This window comes from Felis catus, chromosome A3 (assembly GCF_018350175.1).
Source record: "Felis catus isolate Fca126 chromosome A3, F.catus_Fca126_mat1.0, whole genome shotgun sequence".
NCBI lineage: Eukaryota > Metazoa > Chordata > Mammalia > Carnivora > Felidae > Felis > Felis catus.
In genome coordinates, this window is record NC_058370.1 from 96,376,033 (window position 1) to 96,394,028 (window position 17,996).

The 17,996-nt window shown below is 36.4% G+C and overlaps 1 long non-coding RNA gene across 1 annotated transcript; it reads right to left on the reverse strand.

Moving 5' to 3' along the window:
• Positions 1-5,172: 5,172 nt before the first annotated feature.
• LOC123384513 lies at positions 5,173-16,518 on the reverse strand. Its single transcript, XR_006595693.1, has 3 exons — positions 16,042-16,518; positions 12,896-13,002; positions 5,173-8,004 (listed from the first exon to the last, which is right to left on the reverse strand). It is a non-coding gene; the product is annotated as an uncharacterized LOC123384513 (long non-coding RNA).
• Between the last annotated feature and the right edge of the window lie 1,478 nt (positions 16,519-17,996).

Here is a 17,996-nt window from a genome sequence, read left to right on the forward strand (position 1 = left end):
TACCTCTCTGTCCACATTTGCCTACTTTGCTCAGGCATAATCATGACCCCTGGCTGGGGAATACACGGTCAATGAAACCATGAAGACAGTTGCCTGGAACTTGTTTTAAAAAGTAATCACAACTTGCCACCTTTGCCTAGGAGCTGGAAATGGGAGAGGAATGAGAAATCTTCCCACTTATAATTAATCACTCCTTTTAGAATAGATTCAAGAATAGAAAACTTCAGAAGCAAGCCTAGGGCACTTTAGATCATGGCCTGTGTGGAATAGGTATTTGGAAACTACATGAAATCTTTGACCTTGGTCACCCTACATTTTGCCTATTTGCAAACCTAATAGAATATTATTTCCTTAGACCCACAACAATCCAAATTCTGATGCATTCACATAACAAAATGTGGTTGAGTTCACCCAATGGGTAGTCATTGTATTTTACTGAGCAATATTCTATCTCAGTAATAGCCCTTCCCCCGCCCCCGCCCTCCCCCCCCCCACCCCGCCCATCCCCACCGTCCATGACAGAAACTGCTGGCAACTTCAGCAGCACTGAAAACTAAAGTGCTTCATTGGGAAATTCCATTGAATTGAGGAAGTGTGGCAATGGCAAGCACTATGGCAAAATGCAGTCAGAGTTAGGTGAAGGTGCAGTAGATTTCTCAGTTTTTTCAGAAAACTGTATGAGTTTTCAATTCAACTCTATTGGTGTGGGCAGAACCAATATATTTTAATGCAATTATTGGTGATACACTGATCACCATCACTTAAACTACACAGTTGATGAATGAAATCTGTATAAACATTCCAATCACTGAATTAAATATGTACATATTTATTGGTTACTACTTATGTGCTAACAACCGTGATGGGTGATTTCACATCCTATATCTTAATTACTCAAGATAGTATTTCCCATTTGTATCACTGAGCATTCTAAGACAGTTAAGTCATTTTTTCCATAGGTGTTATGTGCCAGAGCCAGATGAAGCATTATTTAACACTACCAAATCACAGTTGCATGAAAATATAATTCTACAGGTGGAAGATTCCTGAGAGATGACAGAGTCACACCTTCTGTAAGTATAGCAATGTTACTGCATAAACTTCTGAATCTTCCTAAGATTAGTATTCACTGCTTCACAATGTAGTCATTTCTATTGCTGTGTAGCTTTGTTAGCATGTCTTCTTTACACTACGCTGAAATGGCTCCCTGAAATTTTTACCAAATCAGTCTCAGTTTTGTCTTCCAGAATTATACACCAACTTCAAAATCTTCTTCCACAGGGTCTCCATGCTTCTTGTAACTGAAGATGAAATCATAATCTCTCTAAGACTCATCTCCCCTATGGCCTCAGCTGTATTAATTGTTCCTCATTTAAAGAATTTTACTATCTTGTAAAGATATTATTGCTCGTATTTGAATACACTTACCTTGCAACATCCAATATTAATTATATAATTGATTATATATAAAATATACATATAGAAACATATAACATACAGAAACATACACATAAATAATTATGCTGTGATTTGAATTTATTAGTAGTCTATCACTCCCTTATTCTGGATTACATAACCTAATATAGCAGGTTACATTTGTTTTTCTTCCCCAAGTCTTTCGACATGATCTTTTGACTAGTTTATGTCATCCAGAAACTAGTTCTTAGCCTTATTGTTTGAACACACTAGTGTGTCATAATCCATGAAGTACATACTGTCTCAGGCATTTTTTTTTGCAACTCATAACTTCTATAAAATGTGGGTTATTTACTTCGACATTATTTCAGTGACTCAAGGTTTTCCTTAAGGTAACTAATTTACATTCCAGTGTTATTTATTAAATAACAAAGAAAATATTAAATGGTCTAAATTTTTGAACAGTGAAGGATGGCTATATTGCGACTATCAAATATCATGTGTGACTTGATTAAAAATATAGACAAATAGATATAAAACCACAAATAACATGTGGCATTAGTTTGTAAGTTCTTTTCTATTTTCCCCTAAAATGTTAGAAATTGTTTTATGTGCTTATTTTTGCAAATATGTGTGAGAATTCCTAAATTATGTAACCAGGATAAAAACTCCTGAGTCATAGTGTGTGGCTTTTTTTTTCAAATTTACTGAATATTGACAAAATGTTTTCCATATTGGTTATAGAAATATGCACATTTTTAGCAGTATATTAAAATTCTTATAGGTCCATATTCTTTTTTGTCTTGTTCCTTACCTATTTTTCCCAGTCTTATTGAAACATAAAATTGATACATAACATTGCATTCATTACTTTAAGGTATACAACACAATGATTTGTAGTAATTTCACAATATATATTGTGAAATATATATTGTGAAATTACTAACACAGTAAATTCAGTTAACATCTATCACTTAATGTAGTTACATTTCTTCCCCTTGTGGTGACAACTTTTAAGATCTACTATCTTAACAACTTTCAAATATATGAAAAAGCATTTTTACCTACAGTCGCCATGCTGTACCTTATATTACTAAGACTTACTTATAACTGGAAATTTGTACATTTTGACTCTTTCCTTCCAACTCCCCAATTCCCAATTCTGGCAACCGTCAAACTGTTCTCTACTTCTATGTGTTATATTTTTTGAGATTCCAAACCTAAGTGAGATCATGTATCATTCACTGTCTGACTTATTTCACTTACATAATTCCCTCATTCCATACATGTCACAAATAGCAGGATCTCCCTTTTCCTGGCAGAATAATATTCCATAGTATATTTACGCCACATTTTCTTATCCATTAATCCATTGATGGGCATGTAAGTTGTTTCCATTCTTTGTGTGCTTTAAATAATGCTTCAATGAACATGAGGAAGCAGATACTTCTTTAAGATAATGATTTCATTTCCTTCAAATATATACACAGAAGTGGGACTGCTAGATCATATAGGTAGTTTTTATATTTTCTAATATAAAAACTTCTTAATTTTTTGAGAAACCTCTGAACTGTTTTTCATAGTGACTGAACCAATTTACATTCCCACCACCAGTGTACAATTATAGTTCCCTTTTCTCCACATCCTTGCCAATACCTGTTATTTGGTCTGGCCCAACTAATTAGGAGCTCATAAGAGAGGAAGAATCAACTGCTTCTTTCCTATGGGTTATTTTCTCAGTAGATCTTCACGTTTATTCCCCCTGTTACTATTATATGCATCATGTTTCTTTTGGTCTGCTTGTCTATTCCTATTCCACCATGTTATTTTTTCTTGACTTAAATTAAGACTGTGATAGAGAACTCTCATCTGACATGACTCTCTTTCTTTTCATGTTTCTTTACCAACTTCTAACAGATCACATCAAATCTTTTTTTGTATTGTATTGCAATAGACTTGTAGAATATAGTTGTAGAACAAATAAATAAATATTTTCCCTTTGAAAATTAAGAAGGGAATGGGACTCAGCGACATCAGACTATTCCCCATAGTATCTAGCAAAGTGTTTACACATTGTCAGTACTTAATTAAAGCTTTATTGTTACAGAAAGAGATAATGCCAGTGAATGCATTAACAAATATATAACATATAAGCCTTTTAAATAGAAGCTTCTTAAACAGAAACTTCTTGTGGGTGAGGGCCATTCTACTGTTGTTTTTTCTCCCTGTGTAGGTAATAGTACAACTAATCTGGAAGATATTTGATTAAAGCTAATGATTTCATTTGGGGTTCACAAGATATGTTTTTGCTGCAGGTAGCAGAATACTGGTCTAAAAGTGTTTTTAAAAATAAGAGTTAATAATCTTGCATAATGACATTTCTGGAAGTAGATGTTTTTAGATTTGCTTAATTGAACAGATCAGTAAATGCTAAGGTGCATAAGGATCACCTGTCATTTTTATTTTTATGTTGGTTCTTTTCTTATAGACACATCACACCTATCAGATCTCCAAGTTTGTATCCTCATAACAACAATGCCCAAAAGTAATAAGAAAAAGCAGGGTTTCTCCTCATGTCATCTCTTTGATCATGCAGTAAATCATGCCTATAAGCTCCCATCTACCTCCTTTCCATGTTTAATGGCTACATGAAGACTCCTATCATTCATTAGCCATGACTAGTTATGATTTATCATCAGGCAGAATCCACTGTACCTGAGCATAATGCTGAAGGGATACTGGAATAAAACCAAGTTCCTTTTACCAGTGAAAGAGGATGAAATTTCTTCCTGATAGAAAGTCAACAATTTCTGTCACATGAAGTTTCATGTTTTCAAGTCAATAATAGGGGCAACACAGCACACATACTGAAAAGAGTGGTTATTTAATTTTTTTCTTAAAACAGTTTGTCTATAGAACTTTTTAAAAGAAATGGTTGATAATTACTTACCAATATCTTTAAATCTTGATAAAATAAAGTGATTTTTAAAGGCATTTGCTCCTGATTAGTACTAACAGTTTGTTTTTATCCCCCAGCTATCTTGTCAACATAAGATTGTGCTATTTCTTAATCACTTGATATAAATTTTAGAGAAAAAAAACCCACTACCACAGAAAAGTGATGGATTCCCCTAGAACAACCTGCAATGCAGGAATCCCAACAAGTAAATACACACACACACATTCGCACAAAACATTAGTGAGATTTAATTTTCCACAGATAAAGCAGAATTTATATTTCCAAAAAATTATTTTTCCATCAAAACTAATACGTAATTTATAGTTTATTATAATGATGTTATGCAAATATCTCCTGGGATTTCTATTGAGAGATTGTCTTTTGATTCTATGTCACCTTTTTTTTTCTCTCTTGATTTTTCTTTTCTTTTTTTCTTTTCTTTTTTTGTGGGAGGAGAGGAAAGAGAGTCCTTGGAACTATGGTTTAATTGATTATCATTATCAAAAATAATTTCTAGGGGCGCCTGGGTGGCGCAGTCGGTTAAGCGTCCGACTTCAGCCAGGTCACGATCTCGCGGTCCGTGAGTTCGAGCCCCGCGTCAGGCTCTGGGCTGATGGCTCAGAGCCTGGAGCCTGTTTCCGATTCTGTGTCTCCCTCTCTCTCTGCCCCTCCCCTGTTCATGCTCTGTCTCTCTCTGTCCCAAAAATAAATAAACATTGAAAAAAAATTAAAAAAAAATTAATTTCTATACCCAGGAGGTTTTTATGGACTAATCTTGTTACAAAGATTTGGGAGTCAAAAATACGGTTTGATTAAAAAAACAGGACCTCTGTCTTTATTTTCTAAACTACTCCAAATACAGTCTTATAAAAGTGATTCCAGTAAACTTTCAAGCAATAGTATCATTGCTATAACAGATACATAAGTTTAACTAGTATAAATTAAAAATATTTATTAAGATCTATTTGTTTTGTTCTCATTGTTATTTTTTAATCTGTCTAGTTTCTTTTATTCATCTAGCAATGTATATGTATTTTAAATATCTTATTTCCTGGAATCAATGTTCAATAATTTGAATTAGACATTGATAAGTGATCCTCAAGTGTCTACTCATCTTTTACATGACTATCATTTTCCCTGATAATTGGAATCAATCCAGTATTGTCTTTCTGATGAGCTTGGTAATCCTAGGATATGAAATATGTGATGGAAAATTTCTCTGAATATCCTTGCTGGCTTCATAAAATAGGCATCTTGGGAAATGCTGAGCTTGTGAAACAGGTAACTAAAGTAGGAAATGGATAAGATTTCTAACTTAAATTGGCCATTATATGAAATGAACAAACTTTTTCCATTTCCTGAATAAAGAATGATTTCTTCCCTTCTGTGAATTGGATGGCGATCGATATGGTGGGTGGTAGGGAGAAACTAATAGTAATCCTTTGCTTATGAAAATCAGAACTTCTAAGAATTGGCATGAGATGTTGCAGCTGTGGAGTTGGGGAAAGATCTAAGTTACTTCGTCACAGTATTGAAAATTCACCTCCACATGATTAAGCTTACGTGCCCTTATTTCTAGGAGGTAACTTGTATATGTGAGGTGAGATCTACATTGTATAAACCAAAATGGAAAAAAAAACAGTTAAATAGAGAATTAGGACACAGTAATCAGTTATATGGATTTTCTGTTTCCTACCTGCATAGTGCATGGTGGCAAAGTACTTAACACACATGCACACACACACATGTACACACACACACACACACACACACACACACAGACAAATGCATACTTGTTTTCTAGTTTGGAGTTCCCCACATGATTTACCTGGATGAGGTGAATTCATTTCCTTTCTTTTTCTTTGGGTCATACCATTCCTTTTGTTGTTTTAATAATGTTTCCTATGAACCCTGTATTTGTCTCCTTGTACTTCTGCCATTAACTACTATTGAAATTTTAATTGCATCTTGTTTTATATAATTTGCTACTTTGCTTATAAAGATTATGCTTCTCATCTGTTTCATACCAGAAGCTCACTGGGGACATGGAATACATTTTTAATTTCTCTGAATTTTCCACACTGTTTGGCACACAGGGGGCATTCGAGAATAATTGTGTGTTGAGTGTGTTGTGTGTGCTCAGGGCTGAGCACATTGAAAATGTGTAAATGATTATATCCTGACTGATCTATTATCATCATAGACTAACCATTTTTCCCGAGAATGACCAAAAATGTATATTAAAAAGTATATACAGTTATGTACACAGTGGAAATGAAGGCACGATTTAAGAGTCTGGTTATTAAAGTTGGTTTAAAGCTTTATGTCATATATATTCAACATTTCCCTCGTAAAGTCTTCAAATTACTTCAAAAGTACAAAGAAAAGTACGTTTTATTATCTCTCACTAAACAAAAAGTCCTTCGTTCTCTCTCTCTTTTTCAACATGTGTACCACACAGACAACTCATTCACGTTTCTTGGCATTTTTAACCATTTTGCATTTAAAATAGTTAACACATGCCTAGGAGAATAGAAATAGAATTATCATTGGCCATTTTAAACCATTTAGAAATGTTTGTGCTTATCTACAATGTTTAGTAATTCTGTGTTCATATTAAGCCTCAAACTCTGAATATGAATAATAATGGATTTTTTCTTCATAAGGAACAAATGAGATCATATGGTTGTATCTAGTCTCTGAATTTTATGTATTCATTTACAGATTCATTCACATGTTCAACAGATATTGACACAGTGCCTACTACATGTGGGTGGTATTCTAGACAATGGAAACAAGAAGGTTAACACTGATCAAGCAGACAATGTCCCTCCTCCCTTAAAGCTTCAATGTACTAGAGAGACAATAAATAAATAAATAAATAAATAAATAAATAAATAAATAAACAAATAAATAAATAAATAAACAAAGCAAAAAATGTCAAATAGTGTAAATGCTAAGAATTACATTCAATTGGGGGTTGTTCGGACTATGAGTACTATAATGAGTCAGTATTATAAGGACCCTAAGGCAGGAAACAGCCAGGGATGTTATCTGAGGAGGAAGAAAACTATATACTGGCACTTGGGAAGTGGAGAGTGGTTCTTGATGGAATCAAAGTGGTAGGCAAGAATCAGGTCATGTGAGGCCCTACAGGCTGAAATAAAGAGTTTGCATGTTATTTAAAATAAGAAAGAAAGCACTACGGTTTCCAATAGGGAAGGAACATGATCAGATTTACATTTTCCCAAAGATGACTCAGGCTGCTATGTGGAAAATACATTGCAAAAGAGTAAGAGGAGAGTCAGGGCAACTAGTTAGAAGTTCCTACAGAATTTCAGTCAAGAGATGATCTGGAATAGTCTAGCAAGTTGGAAGAAGAATTGGTGAGAATCAGGTAGATTCAGAATACATTTCAGGTACCAATTCTAAAGTGAGCAAGAGGGTTGAATGTAAACATGGCATGAATATACAGTTTGTATCATGCGTTTTGTTAATTACCTCATCACCATTGGAGGATAACACCAGAATGACTATGGCTTATCATACAGCAGCTTAGCAGAGCAGTAGAAACAGATGGTCTGGATATTAGAGAAGTTCTTTAACCTTCTGTGTTTCAGTGTTCTTATCTATGAAATGGGAAATAATAATATTATATAACACAAAGAGTTGGTGACAGAATAAATACATGCAAAGTACTAACAACAGTGTCCAGTGTTAGTAATGCTACATAATATTATAAAAATAATGGTTATTTTTGAATGTCCACTATGCAACATCAGTATGACTTAATGGAAAGAAGACGACTTGGGAACCTATCCTTGAACTCCTGCTCCATAATGCATCATTTCTTCTTGGCCTTGAACATGTCACTAAACCTATCTGAACCTCAGTTTCCCCACCTACAAAGTGGAGATATTCAATGCTACATCATAAGACTGATATAAGGATTAAATGGGATATTTGTAAATCATTCAAATCTGTGATCGCCAAGAAACTTAAATATTAGTTACTGTGGAAAGTCAACTGTTTCCAATTTTTTTAAATTTTTTTTTAACGTTTATTTATTTTTGAGACAGAGAGAGACAGAGCGTGTACAGGGGAGGGGCAGAGAGAGAGGGAGACACAGATTCTGAAACAGGCTCCAGGCTCTGAGCTGTCAGCACAGAGCCGGACGCAGGGCTTGAACTCACAGACCGTGAGATCATGACCTGAGCCGAAGTCGGGCGCTTAACCGACTGAGCCACCCAGGTGCCCCTCCAATTCTTTATTCCTTCTCCTCTATAAAATTTAAGACGTTGATCTTAGCCATATGACTTTCTTAGCCAAATAGATGTTGCCAACAAGATTCAAGGACAGTATTTATATGTGCAGATTTTGGCTTGTCTTCTTGTGCTTTTGCAATGTGTAGTGAGAATATGGCCCAGGTAGTTGCTGGCCCAAGGAGAATAAGAAAACAAATGGAACAGATCTGAAGCCAGTCTGACACCTGCAGCCAAGCTCAGGGAATCCACAGCTAACTCAAAGAACTATGAGTAAGCAAAAAGAAATATTTATTATTGTAAGATACTTGGATTTTGAAGATAATTGTTATGCAGTTTCACTGCAGTAAAAGTTGACTAATACATTACCTTTTCCATTTCTTTGTTTTAAATCATGATAATTCCCAATACTTTAAATTATATCCCAAACTTAATTGTTTGACTTAAAGAATTCTCAAGTATAGTTCTCTAAGACTTTGAACTGTAGTTCATATTTATTATCAATAAACTAGGATTGTTCACAGTAATCATGTGATTGGCATTGTAGATTCTCTTGGAAGAAAAAGGTAAATATGTGAAACTTGATAAAACCAGGATCTCTCACTGAGAACATACTAGGAGTCTTCCTGAAGTCCTATGTCCCAGGCATGCTTATGAACTCTGAGATGGAGGGACTGGAGTAGGCAGGCAAGATTTCCTAAATGATGTTGGTATTGAGTTGGACATGAAGGACAGGTGTATTTCAACAGTGCCACCTGAATTCTGAAGCACTTTGGCCCTACAAATACTGGCTATGAAAAACATAGGAGTCATTAGTCAGTCCCTGACTTTTGTTTTTTCTGAGGCATAAGGAAAGGCAGTCCTCTCTCCCAGCTCCAGGGTCAGAGCCTCCTGACTGTGTATTTATCTACCTGCCTAATGGTACCTGCTTTCCTCAGAGGCTATTGGCAAGACAACATTTTGGTTTGATCAAATTCATCTTCTGACTATTGTTTTTGTCTTTAATAAGCCAAAGTGACACTTTACATTGAAAGTTAAAAGGAGAAGAGATAGGGGAAGTCCATTGATTTACTGTTTTATTAGAGGAAACAAAGATGTGCTGTGGCCTCACATGCAAAATCACCCATCTTTCACCTTTGAAGGTTTCAGATTTGAACTAGGTGTATTATTTATCCTAACTCTGTCAGTTGCTGTAATCACAGATACAGAGCATCCAGCGGGAGAGGGAGGCAATTGCTGGAAGAGCAATTCTGAGTAGATGCTATCAAGGTATCATCTTTCCCAATGTGTTAACTATACACCTCAACAGTGAAGGAAAAAGGAAGCAATAGAGAACAAAGAAAGGAAGAGTGGGGGAAAGGAGGAAAGAAGAAAGTGGAATAGGTATCTCTTAAGCAAGTAGTATAAACCAAGCACAGATTAGATACTTCATGATATATGAGGTATATATAGTTATATACTTGGTTAATTGTTCATGTTGTCCCCCAAAGCTATACATTAATAGATCCATTTTACAGATGATGAGTTTAAATAAATTGCTTAATATCCTGCAGCTAATAAGAACCTGTATTTAAATGTGAATGGAATAATTTAATTATATAATGATATCAAGAATAATCATCTCATTTAAACTTTATAACAACTGTCTGAACATATTCTATTATTGTTCAGTTTTAGAGAAAACAGGCTAATGAATGTTTAACAACATGCAAAAAGTCATACAGCTTATAAATGGCAGAGCTCAGCTCACACTTGAAGTTACCTAACTACAAAGCTCCTGCTTTTCTTCTTCTAATTAATGAGTATAGTTATTCATTAATGAGATTTAATGAGATGATAAGAACAAAATTCACTTGTTTTCCAAATATGTCTGAAAGAGAAGGGCAGTTGGTGATTACGACAGACCTTGAGTAGTGCAGTTTCTGTGCTGCTTCATGCATCTTGCCTAATTTAAATAATTTCCAAGTCCTTTTTCTTCCAGTTGTTACAAAGTAAAATCTCTCTTTCCCACCTCTCAACTCACCACTAATTGCATTTCTCCTATTTAGCAGATATGCACTTCTGTCAACTAAACCGGTTTCCCCCTTCTGCTAAAGAAGCCAAGGATTCAGCAGCAATTAGGAATAATTGTTGTGATTTCTCCACCTACCTAACTCTGGCTTCCAACAGAGCAGCACATCCCATTAGCCTTTGAAGACAAGAATGTTGAAAGAAAAATGTATCTTTTGAAAACCAAACACCGTTGAATTTAGCATCCAGTAATCTTTATTAAGTCCTTCTCTGGGCAAAACAAAATAGATGATGTGTGAAAACACAGAAAAAGTGGAATACAAGGTTGTTTTCTTTAGACAAGTGTCAAACATTAGAAGAATTAGGTGGAGGAGGGCAAGGTAGCAACTATAAATTATAAACTGAGACGTGACCCCAAAGTATTCTTCAGGTTTTACCCAACTTAAAATTCCAAGATTGGGTCATTCTTTTGAGTTATCAATTCATGAAGAATCCCTGTTAAAATGAAAATTCTCTTTGAAGTGATGAAATGTACAGCTCTGTATGTGTGTATAAGTATGTGACGGCGGGGGGGGGGGTATCTGTATGTATTTGTGGTAGAGAAAGTGTTGACATCTCCCCAACACTAATCCTATTGAGACATTTAATGCCTTTACAACCTTAATGCCTGGCTATTTGGAATGCAGAGAGTAGGCCTTGGAGAGATAACTTAAACTGAGATGTTTTTAAGTTCCAGGCAACCTGTCTGTCTGGACAGCTTTCACCTAAGTTTTTTTCTTACCTGTGCTCCCCACTTGTAAAAAATTTCACTAGTTGGCTTGGGATGTATCTAAATTTGTTTGTATCTATTTGCGGTGGACTTATAATATAGTACAAAGTAGAAAAAAATTTTTAAAAAGTCACTCAAAAACCCAGATTTGCAAGAACTGGTCTGGAACATATGAAAAAAAAATCATTTGGAAATAAAAACAAACACTTCACTTACTCTATCAAAACATTATTCTGATGCTGTTTAAGTAGTCATCCATAAACAAACACATGTACAATTTGCTTACCAAGCTTTTATTTCAGCCCATTTTTAGCTATACATATAGACTTTGGCATTTAATCATAAGGCAAAATGAACAGTTATCCCAGTGGCTAGCAAGAGGTCTTCTCATTCTAAAATACTCCCTCCCCTCCCTTCTTACAGCCCCACTATTCAAGACACCAGATCATTAGAAAATATAAGGATCTTGTCTCCTGGTAAAATATGTCATTGCTACAGCCCTGTCCAGTTGGAATGTGATCATAGATTAGTTTAACCTGATCATGAAATTAGGGAGCTCAATTCATCACCCTGACCAAATAAAAATAGGATGGGAGGTAAGAGTCATGGTCAGAGAGCTGCTAGGACTTTGAACCTTGGCTTATTGAGAAAAACAACAACAACAAAAGAAACACACTTAGAGGTGGTAGTGGGTATGGCTCAAAACCACAACTCTTATGAAGAGTCAGATCCAAGGGGTCTGCATTGTCAACGTTTATGCAGATACCAAAAGAGTGGGTTGCTGCCTTTTTGATATCAATTTCAAGTATCAGAAATTCCACTCTCTCCCCACTCCTTGTATCTTTCCTTAATAACATACATAATATGAATTTTTGAAATATTGGCACAATTCCCCTGTAGGAGTAAAGTTACTCCATATTAAATCCTCTCAAACTTCAGCTGTGAATTTCAAGTTCAGCATTCAGGGAGTTGCTTTCTCATCTCACTGTCTTTGCTGTTTTTTCATTTCAATCATAACTTCAAGTTCGACTTCATTTTCTCTTCTCCCTAGCACTAACCTTATCAGTTACCTTCATGTAAAGCCTTCCACTACCTCATGCTAATCATGTGGACATTTTATTTGGAAGTATGTGAACCTGCTTGAATCTCTTCTGCACATCCAGATACTAGACATGAGGACAGGTGGTTCTAGGAGCAGTCTCCTGCAGCCAGAGGTGGGGGCAGGGTACTGCTCATGTGAAATCAGGAAGACTTTGCTGTGTTCACTCTGCCTTGGGCTGTTCTGTTGGATTATTCTCCAGCAGTGAAATTTATTAAACACTGTTGTTTGCAACCTGATATTTGGGGGTGCTGTACTAAGAGAGAGAGAAAGAGAGAGAGAGAGAAAGAGAGAGAGAGAGAGAGGAATAGAATCAAACTGAGTTTTCATTGACGTATGCTTCATTTTTCCCTTGCAATTACTTCAAAAACAACTCTTACCAATGGATCCCCAAGTACTTCCTAGGAGAACATTGCAACACAGAAAATAAGTGCAGATATTCTGTGTGCAGGTGAAGAATCAACTTCCCAAGGCAGTCTCTCTTGCCCTAATTAAGAGAAAATGTTAGAACCAAGCAGAAAAACACACACTTTCACAGCTGGATCTGACTTCAGTGATCAAAGATTTCCTCTTGGGGGGGAACCCTAATCATTTCTAAGCCAATGGCTATCGGCTGGTAAAACTAAAGCATAGTGAATTTTCAGGCAGAATATCTTGAATGGGGTAAACAGAAGCTGATACCAAGATAAAAGAGGAAAAGAGGCAGTGTGCTCAAGGAGTGTACTGTGGTACAGCATGCAATAATAAAAGGACAACTGGAAGATGACTTCAGAGACCAGAGGGCCAACCCTGGTTCCCTTCTGTATCATTAGGGAATCACAATTAGAGGGACTTGTGTTTACCTGGTGCGTCTGATAAATATCTAGTGTATATGATACCTAAGGTATTATATACTATTTGTCAAACCTTCCCCATGAGGTGGTTCTAAACCTCATAAATTTGCTTTCAAAGGCAGCAGATTTTTATTAAAGTCCTGATTATCAATGTTCTTACTAGATAGGACTTAAACCAAGGTTTAACACTGCTCTTGGAAAATATTCTAAACATACTATGGTGGCTATTCTCCACGTGGCTCACTGCTTCAATACAGGCTCACCCTGCTGTATTCCTTGGGAGGCTTGGATTGCCTCACCCTTATCTTCTGGGTTGAATTCAAGACTGCGTCAATGGGAGGTACTCTCAGTAGACTGTAAGCCAGGGTGAAAGAGTCTGAAGTACTTATTTTCCTCACTCATTTCCTGCCTCAGCACCGTGGTTCTGCCAATAGCTGGTTCTGATGCCTGACAGAAGACCTTTCCCTGGATCTGAACTCTCATCAGATGGGGACGAGGTTTCCCACACCTCTGTCACATCCCTTTCATTAAGTTACCCTTGTTTCAACCCTTTTGAGTGTGAATTTTGTTCCTTCTAGAACTATGACATTTTTTGTTCCCATTGGTATTGTAAGAGCTGGTGGTTACATGGGGATCCCAGAGAAGCCAAGGCAGAAAAAAAACTGTTGGCCTTTGTATAGGCTATGTACACATTAATCCTCATTGTGTGCCCCCTACATTCCTCCTTCAGCTTTACATGAAATCCTCAACATAGATATGTTGTCTTTGCCTTAACTTTCAGGGCATCTGTCAAACTACAACTTGGAAAAATGCAGCAAATTAAGCATTTGGCTTGGCTTAATGTGTCAAAGTAGCTTCTGTAAATCACGAGGAAGCAGGGATTATTCATTAATTTATTCATCCATTTGACTGTTCATAAATTCACTCAATGAGTATATGTCTTTGTGCCAGTCTCATGACCGGTGGTAAACAAAAGGTACACTCCACTGGTACAGCAAAGAGAGTCTAATGGAAGTTATCATTACCTCTAGGCCTAAAGGTGCAAGGAAAGGGAGCCCAGGGAGTATTGGTGCTATGGAATCAGTCTATCAGGAAGGAGTTATTGTTGTAAAAGAATATAGACATTGCCATATGAACAATACCCAGGTAGAGAGAGCAAGGCAAGCTGCTTTTTCCTTTGTCTTTCCTCTCTCAAATTTCCAGAGAGTGACTGCTGTGGATCCAGCCCAATATAAATCCACAAGGCAAGGTAGTCTAGGTGAGTCTGTTTATAGGGGGTAGTCCCTTGAAGGACAAAACTGGGGAAGGAGGATAGCTCTGTTTGTGTGACAAATGGAAAATCACTTATATAGATTATAAATGATGTAGAAGGTGAATGTATAAGTCCTGACAAAGAAGATAGTGATTCTTGCTCACAAGAAGCTCAAAATATAAAGGTACAGATTCCAGAGCAAGACCAATAGTAGTATTTAGTGATGTTGACTCTGCCAGTCAAAATCATCTCCTTGGGAAAGTGTGACTCTTTTATGTACCAATAAATTATTGCTTAGACTCAATAAAAAGTCTAAACTATTTTGCAACTAGTTGCTACTGATAGCAAAACAGTTTCTTCCACTTTAGTCTGGAGAGATAAGAAGTTATGTTGGAATATTAAATAGGCCATTTCAGTTACATCAGCATATGTATCCCTTGTCAGCGGAGATAGGCTTCCTGTCACTTCCTTGAAATTATATTGTATGAGGAATTTAGAAACTGGAGATCTCCCCATTGGACACTCTACAACTGGTCAGACTGGCTAACAGTTGCATTTATAAAAGACATTTTCACTGGAGGTATTCATGACCACCCTCAAGCCAATGATTCACTCAGAGGACTCCAAAGTTATTCTCACCACTATGGTTTATTATAGCAAAAAAATACAGAGTAAACTCAACAAAGGGAAAAAACCACATGGGGTAAAGTCTGGAAGAAAACAGTATCAAGTCTCCAATAGTCCCTTCTCACTAGTGTCAAAAAAATGTACTTAATTTTTTTACATGAGACAACACATGGGAAGGGTTGCCAACATGGGACACTTTTCTGAGCCTGGTTGTCCAGGATTTTTATTGGGTATTGGTCACATAAGCATACCGCCACCTATGTGACTGACCTCAGTCATTCAAGCTCCAGACCCTTAGTGGGAAAGCAGCTGTTCAGCATACATCACAGTTAGAATCAACTATCTAGACAAACTAGACACTATGGTTCAAGGTCTCAGGCATGCAAAAGACACTCTTATCAGATAGAACATTTTAAGAGCTCAGTTCTCAGGAGCCCACTAAAGGCCAGTCATGAAAACAAGCCTTTCTTTGATAAGGTTTGAGCAACCCAAACCTGCTGAGTTAATCCTTTTTTTCACCCACTTGTAAAAGTGCTATATTAAATTTTCTTGTTCCTCTCTCAATGTGAGCAGCATTGCTGGAAAAATAAAATAAAGAGTCCATGTCCATACTTTCTCTGATTTGAAGCTAGCCACCAGCAAAATTGTGAGGCTAATCATATTGACTCTTATGTCCCCATTTGCTTCTTTGTATCTATTTTCTCCACCTTTAGGGTTTACTCAGTCTCTTTTTGCAAGCTCTCACCATCCTCGTGTTTTCTCTTCTTCCCTCATCAAACCCCATTTTTAGAAAGGCTTGGAGATTGCCACTTACTGCTTACAGTGAGCCTCAGTTTCTGCTTCTCTCAGAGAGAGTTTACAACTCAATGTCCAGCTTTTTCTGTCAAATGAGAAGATGTGGCCCCTGAGGAATGGAGAAGGAACCCTCCAGGAAATGATTACATTGTGATGTCACTAAACCCAGCCCTAGGCATTAGCTCTTTGACATTTCACTTTTAGAACCTTATTTTACACTATCCAGACATTGTAATTTTGACTCCTAAATACCTGATCATTAGTTATCAGTTCACTGCTATTCACATGATAATTATACCTCACTAAACAGTCCACAATGATGTCCCTCATCTATTTATTGGAGGCCACATATTCGGCTATCATTCTCTGTTAGAAAATACCGTTTCTCAAGTAATAACTTGAACAAAATATGGTGAGGCCCTCTATGTATTCATAAGTAACACAGGACATTTCCCCACTTAAAGAATCAGTATTTCTCAGATATTCACCTTTAATTGACAAATTGTCATTTTAAAATGAAAACATCATCAAGAGAACAGATTTCATGTATTTCACATTTTGTTCTTTCTTCTATCCCTGGCTTAATTTCAACTAAGAACAAGTATTGAGACCACAAAGTGACATGATTGGAAGCAGGATGGAAAACCATCCATGAAATTTCAATAGTCAGCTTCATATTATGTCTTCCCTTTCTCCCAACAAAGTCTGAGAAAACACAAAACCATTTGTTATTTGTAGATAAGCAGCTGTGTTTGGGACAATGCAATTACTAAAACACTCTATACTCTAGGAAAAGAAATGTGCATGTGAACGTTTGTATCAACGCATATGCTTATTGGAATGGCTGTTTGTTGCAGGATGTTTGTCGGTCTGTATATGCACGTAAGGCTATTTACCACACAGTGTTTCTGTCTATACCAATGGTCTCTTGTTTCTAAAAAGAATTTCTAGAAAACACATAAGAATGAGGAAAATAAATCTAAGCTTAGTTGTGCAGGAATTCATCTAACAGCCCAGAAGTTTGTAATAGTAGAGCCCTGTTTGGAGCATATATTTTTCTATGATGACATGAGAAAGGAAAGCAAGACCCCTCAAGCCTTGCTAGCCTTGAATATTCGTAGACCTAGAGAAACATACACAGCAGAAAGGACAGGATCTGCATAAACCAGGTGTGTATTCACCTCATTGTGGTGACAGCCCAGGGCTTTTTTTTTTTTTTCTCCCACTTCCTAAACAAAACCAACAGCAAATCAGTAAGTTACAGATTCAAGACTATTGCTTCTGGCATATTTCTAAGATAAAAAATTAAAAGTAGAGATGTTTACAGTGTAATTTTTTTCCTTTGTAGCAAAATAAACACGGCAGAAGTTTAGAAGGAATAAAACATAGGTTGAACAATTTCCCTGACCTTGGGGTACCATAGTACTAATTTAGTAAGATAAAGGAAAACTTCAACTTGTCTTTCTAATTTTAAGTCACTGTATTGCAGCCTGTACCCAGGATTTTTCTCCTCCAGTGCACTCTCTACACAGTAGCCAGAGTGACCTTTATAAAACACAAATTGAATCATGCCATCCCTGCTTAACATTTTTCAGTGGCTTCCCATTGTGTTTAAAATCCAAAAATCATACCATAGCCTTCAAAACTCTAGGTGATCTCACCCTTAGGCTTAATTCCTAACTTTCCCTGCCACTGTCCCTTTTACTCAACATGTTTCAGGCTATAAGAACACCTTCTTATTGTTTCTAACACACCATCACTTGCCTGCCTTTAGGCCTTTTGGAATCACTGCTCCCTCTGCCTGGAATGCTATTTGCTTCTCTTGGCATGGCTGCTTCCTTCTTATTCTTTTTTTTTTTTCAGGTAGGGACTAAAATGTTAATGTCTAAAAGAAGCATTCTCTAAGAACCCTTTTATTTTCCAACTGAGCACCTGGATTGCTTTCCTAATTTTATTTACTTTTAATTACACACA